The sequence below is a fragment of the Fukomys damarensis genome, unplaced genomic scaffold (genome assembly GCF_012274545.1).
Source record: "Fukomys damarensis isolate Sample0158 unplaced genomic scaffold, DMR_v1.0_HiC HiC_scaffold_19, whole genome shotgun sequence".
Lineage (NCBI taxonomy): Eukaryota > Metazoa > Chordata > Mammalia > Rodentia > Bathyergidae > Fukomys > Fukomys damarensis.
The window spans coordinates 49,205,516-49,211,732 of NW_022900931.1; the positions used below are offsets into that span (position 1 = coordinate 49,205,516).

Consider the following 6,217-nt stretch of genomic DNA (forward strand, 5'->3'; position numbering starts at 1 on the left):
CAAGCTAATTTGTACTGTACACATGTTTACCTTCTTTGTTTTCCCTAGAGCTTTTTCTGTTTAAAATAAATTTATTTTCTCCAATTGGAAAATGGCATGGCTCTTCTCATGCAGTGATATTGCTTCTTGAGGCATCTGACTTAATTACGCATCTTCAGTTTTGCCCTCTACTTTGTCTCTTTGTCTATGTCACGGTTCATTAGAGGAACAGAAGTCCCCCCCATCCCCGCACCACAGCTTGTCACGGACATCTGCAGAATCCGGGGTAGAAGAATGGCTGTCTGCTCTCCAGATAGATGGAAGTGGAAGGTCCAATGGAAGGTCAAAGGCCTAGAGCTCATTGCAGAGTCCAGTGGGAGTGTAGGTCAAGAAGAGACTGTGTGCGAAGTCTAACCAGTCTGCTTGGAAGCCTGATGGAACTAGAGATAACATCCAAGGGCAATGGTAAAGACCAGGGCTCCTCCAAAGAAGCAAAAGGAAGATTTCCTTCATTTTTCACTTTGCATTTTATCCAGGCTGCAAGCTTCATGGTCTGTGCCACATGCATCTGGGATGGGTCTTCCCCGCTGAGTTTGCAGACTACGTATCGGTCTTCTGCAGACCCACCCAGGGAACTGTGCTCCACTGATTTGCTGGTCATGTATTAATCCATTCAGGTTGACCCGCCATAATCAAGGACCACTCTGTCCGTTTAGTTTATGCTCAGCTGTATTTATCTTAAAGCATGTGTTCTTCCGTTATGCACTGTTGGTATCCGGTCACTTTAGCCTTTCTTTTCCCTTCCTTATTGACTTTTTCACTTTGCATTTTATCCAGGCTGCAAGCTTCATGGTCTGTGCCACACGCATCTGGGATGGGTCTTCCCCGCTGAATTTGCAGACTACGTATCGGTCTTCTGCAGCCCCACCCAGGTAACTGTGCTCCACTGATTTGCTGGTCATGTATTAATCCATTCAGGTTGACCCGCCATAATCAAAGACCACTCTGTCCGTTTAGTTTATGCTCAGCTGTATTTATCTTAAAGCACATGTTCTTCCGTTATGCACTGTTGGTATCCGGTCACTTTAGCCTTTCTTTTCCCTTCCTTATTGTCTCACAAAAGTATTTTACTCTTTTATCTGTACATCTGCCTCTAATTTTTACCCTTTTTAACAAAAAAAACTATGAGATCACTTAAGAGATAGAATATCAATGATTTTAGTACCATTCTATGCTCCTCTCTAGCCCATATCTTTTCACCTGCAATACATACTATTAATCGAATTTTGCATTGGTTACTCTATCACATCACATACAATATAGTTTTGTTTAGCTTTATATAGGAGCATACATTAGCTGTTATTTTACAAATTTCTTATTTAGCAAAATGTTTTTAAGAATCATTCATGTCAGTATTTTTAGCTGTCGGAAAGTATTGTTGGACTCACATTCATTGCCCAGCGCTGCATCCTCACTGGCCGCCCGCGGCCTACCTCACCGCCTACACTCCTGCCGCTGTCCCACAGAAGTGCTCAGGCTACCCGCGGTCCTCTGCCAGGCATGTCAGTATTTTTAGCTGTCGGAAAGCATTGTTGGACTCTCATTCATTGCCCAGCGCTGCATCCTCACTGGCTGCCTGCGGCCTTCCTCACCGCGTACACTCCTGCCGCTGTCCCACAGAAGTGCTCAGGCTACCCGCGGTCCTCTGCCAGGCAAGGCCAGGGTCCCGGGCGCTGACCAAGCAGCTCGCTCCAGTTTATGTCACAGGAGGAGCTCACGCCTGCGCCCTCATCTTCAGGGTGTCGACCTCCTGGCCAACGCAGTCGCCCTTACAATGGTGCCAAAGGGCAGAAAGTGATCACTGAACAGAGTTGGGGAAGTCCCGATGTAACAAAAGATGGAGTGACAGTTGCAAACTCAATTGATTTAAAAGACAAGTACAAAAAGACTGGGGCTAAACTTGTTCAAGATGCTTGCCAGCAACACAAACAAAGAGGCAGGAGGTGGCACCGCACTTGGACTGTCCTAGCGCGCTCCATTGCCAAGGAGGGGTTGGAGACCAACAGCAAAGGCGCAACCCCCTTGGAAGTGAGGAGAGGTGTGACATTAACTGTTGGAACTGTGATTACTGAACTGAAACAGTTTAAACCTGTGACAAACCCCCCAAAAATTGCTCAGGATGCTCCAATATCTGCAAATGGACACAAAGAAACTGGCGACATCGTATCTCGCGCTCCATTGCCAAGGAGGGGTTGGAGACCAACAGCAAAGGCGCAACCCCCTTGGAAGTGAGGAGAGGTGTGACATTAACTGTTGGAACTGTGATTACTGAACTGAAACAGTTTAAACCTGTGACAAACCCCCCAAAAATTGCTCAGGATGCTCCAATATCTGCAAATGGACACAAAGAAACTGGCGACATCGTATCTGACGCCACAAAAAGGATCGGAAGAAAGGCGTCATGACAGTGAAGGATGGAAAAACCTTGAATGATGAATTGGAAATTGTTGAAGGCATGAAGTTTGATCGAGGATATGTTTCTCCATACTTCATTAATACGTCAAAAGGCAGAAGTGTGAATTCCAGGATGCCTACGTTCTACTGAGTGAGAAGATTTCTAGCGTCCAGTCCATGGTACCTGCTCTTGAAATCGCCAATGCTCCCCGAAAGCCCTTGGTCATAATTGCTGAGGATGTTGACGGAGAAGCTCTCAGTACCCTGGTTTTGAACAGGCTAAGGGTTGGTCTTCAGGTTGTCTCAGTCAACGCTCCAGGGTTCGGTGAATGTAGGAAGAATCAGCTGAAAGACGTGGCTATTGCTACTCGTGGCACAGACTTTGGAGAAGAGGGGTTGACCCTAAATCTTGAAGATGTTCAGGCCCAGGACTTAGGAAAAGTTGGAGAGGGCATTGTGAGCAAAGACGATGCCATGCTTCTGAAACGCAAAGGTGACAAAGCACAAATTGAAAAACGTGTTCAAGAAATCACTGAGCAACTAGAAATCAGGAACAGTGAATATGAGAGGAGAAACTGAACAGGAGACTGGCACAGCTTTCAGAGGGAGTGGCTGTGCTGAAGGTTGAAGGGACAAGTGATGTCCAGGTGAATGAGAGGGAGGAAAGACAGGGTCACAGACGCCCTCAGTGCTTGCTAGGAGGGCGGCTGTGGAAGAAGGCACTGTGCTAGGAGGCGGCTGTGCCCTGCTTCGGTGCTTTCCCGCCCCGGACGCCTTAATTCCTACTAATGAAGATCAGAAAGTCGGGACCGAAATTATTAAAAGAACACTGGAAATTCCTGCCAGGACCATTGCTAAGAATGCAGGTGTGGAAGGGTCTCTGAAGGTTGAGAAAATCCTGCAGAGCTCCTCTGAGGTCGGCTATGATGCTGTGCTTGGAGACTTTGTGAATATGGTAGAGAAAGGAATCACTGACCCAATAAAGGTGGTAAGAACGGCTTTGCTGGACGCCACAGGAGTGGCCACTCGGTTAACAACAGCAGAAGTCGTGGTCCCAGAAATCCCTAAGGAGGAGAAGGATCCTGCCATGGGCGCCAGGGCACCCTGGGCTGGATGGGGCCCGCGAGATGGGCAGAGGCATGTTGTAGCCCAGAGTAGCACTTGGCCCTTGCTGTGAACTGACAGGAAGCTCCACACAGGGTCCTCCTCAGGAACTGGAAAATTAGGATGAAGGAACTGAAGAGAAGGCTGGCTGTGTAAGAGATTCACATGCCCATCATTGATGGTTTCAGTTACAATATATAGTGGTTTACTGCTGCCGGTGTCCATGCCTACAGATAATTTACTTTGTATTTTTGAACAGAAGAACATGTGTGCATTCCTGAAATGGTGCCAGAGCCATGAACAGGTGTATTGCTTTCGACTTCATCACAGAGGCATTTCCACTACTATTCGGTTACAGTCAGGATTGTAATGCTTGCCATCTCAGGAGAAAAGTTCAGAAGCAGCCTTTCTGAGGAGAGGAATAATTGCATACAAAGTAGAGAAAATCAATTACATGACAACCTTTGTGTAATAAAATTCGGTTTAATGTTAAGAAAATAACTGTTTTCTTATGCAAATGTGAGAATTTATTTTTAGCCAATTTTTTGTATTGTGTGATATTTGGGTCATTATTAGAAACTGCAAAATTGTTCTCCAGAGTCTGTCTCCCATCAGACTGAAGTTTTAGCATTATTACTGCTTTTTCACACCTTTTCTAATATTCTGTGTAGCCATATTTCCTGCTTTTTGGTTGTGAAATGATATACTATTGTTTTGACTTATATTTCCCTACTTATCATTAGGTGGAACACTTTTCCATATATGCATACAGAGAGTTTTCCTTACTTCACTCTTCACTGTTTCTTCTTTTTAATTGTAACAGGAGCTCTTAATATGTACTGAATAATCATAAGTGTAAATGATGCAAGTTACAAATATGACTTGCTGTGTATTTCTCTTCCCTTTATGCTGTTATTTGATGACTGGAAAAAGCAATACAGTTGAGTGAGCAGTCATTTCCTTTATTGTTTATATATTGAATAAGTTATCTACAGTCTTATCCTACTTTAATAAAAATCTTCTAGATTTTACTCTCAGTTTTTCAGTTTGCTTTTTATATTAAATCTCTATCAGTAATTAATTTGGGCTCATGGAGTCAGGTCAGCACTTTTACTTTATGCTATTTATTTGGTTTATTTTATTTGAGTATATTTTATTCATTAAATACTACTCTCTTTCCGTCCAGACTACAGTGTCAGCTGCACCTCTCATTTTCCTCGTGATCTGCTAGGCCTCTCCTATCACAGGTCAAACTTCCCATTGCACAAGATTCTTTGCTCTCATTGGTTTATTCATGCCCACATGACTCACTGGATTGATTTATAATGATCTTTAATATGGAATAGAATAAACTTCACTATTTTAATCTTCACCTTCATCATGTTGGCTCTCACTTTGACAGGATTTACTCCTCCCTATCCAAAATGGGATTTGGCAGAATTATACTGGATTAATAGATTGATTTGTCAATAATTTGCATATTCATCCTACTGAAACATTCTGTTCATTAAAAAACCATATATAGCAGCTTAGATGTCTGTTATTTTCCAAAGGCCTTATAAAGTGCAATATATAGATATGACACATATTTTATTTTATTTTATTCATTTTTGTTGCTATTCAAGATGATATTCTTTTTATTACAATTTCTGTTGACAAGCTATATATAATTGCAGTTGTAAAATATATTTGTGAACAAACACTCATCCATCTCATTGCTAATTGTTACTTAAAATTCTTTCTTTACATTTTTTGAGGTTTCTATATAAAATTCACATTTTCTTTTCTTAATACTAGGGATGGAACTTGAAGGTGCTCTACAACTGAGCTGTATCTCTAGATATATATGAGACAGGGGTGTCCCTCTGTACCCCAATTATCTTTTTTTTTTTGTACAAGGGATCGAGCTCAGGACTTTGCAACTTGTGAGGCAGGCAGCAGAACCACTGAGCTAAATCCCAAGCCCCGTAAACCATGTTTGCATGATGCCATTTCTTTCTTATAACATCAATAATGAGTTTTTTTCCTTTCTTATTTATAAGCAAAATTGTATTTTAAGTTTATGATAAGTATTCATATATTGGTTTTTGAAAAGGAACACAAAATAGTTCATGAAGTATGATTATATAATTTCAATGAAATGATTGATTAGTATTAGAAATCATTTCTTCCTATGCTTAGTGTATAAAAACTTTTTTCTTATACATCACAAATAAGAGTGAATTCCAGGAAGGGCTGGAGATTTATCTCAGTGGTTCCACTCCCTGCCTGGTAAGTTGAAGGACCTGAATTTCATTCCCGACACCTGAACCGCAAAAAAGAGTGAATCCCATGCAATTATTTCTCTGTATTTATTGATAAAACTGTAGTTTTCCTTAGATAACACAGTGAATAATATTAATTCATCTTTAATGTTAATCAATTATATATTTTAGAATCATTTTCATGTTGAATTTGAAAATGTTTTTTTAATATGCCATTGAGTTTATTTGGAATTTATAGGTTTTATTTATAATATTTTTTGTTATTCAAAAAATCCACCACAGGGCCAGGGATATAGCTCTGTGGTTCCACTGCTTGCCTTGCAAACTCAAAGACCCGAGTTTGATCCCCGGTACCCCAAAATAAATAAACAAAACATCCACCACAATCAGAAGGTCTCATGAGTGAAGTGAAATTA

At 41.5% G+C, this 6,217-nt stretch overlaps 1 pseudogene; it reads left to right on the top strand.

Annotated features, from left to right (window-relative positions):
* Positions 1–1,385: 1,385 nt before the first annotated feature.
* Positions 1,386–3,610, top strand: LOC104850981 (annotated as a pseudogene).
* Positions 3,611–6,217: the final 2,607 nt, after the last annotated feature.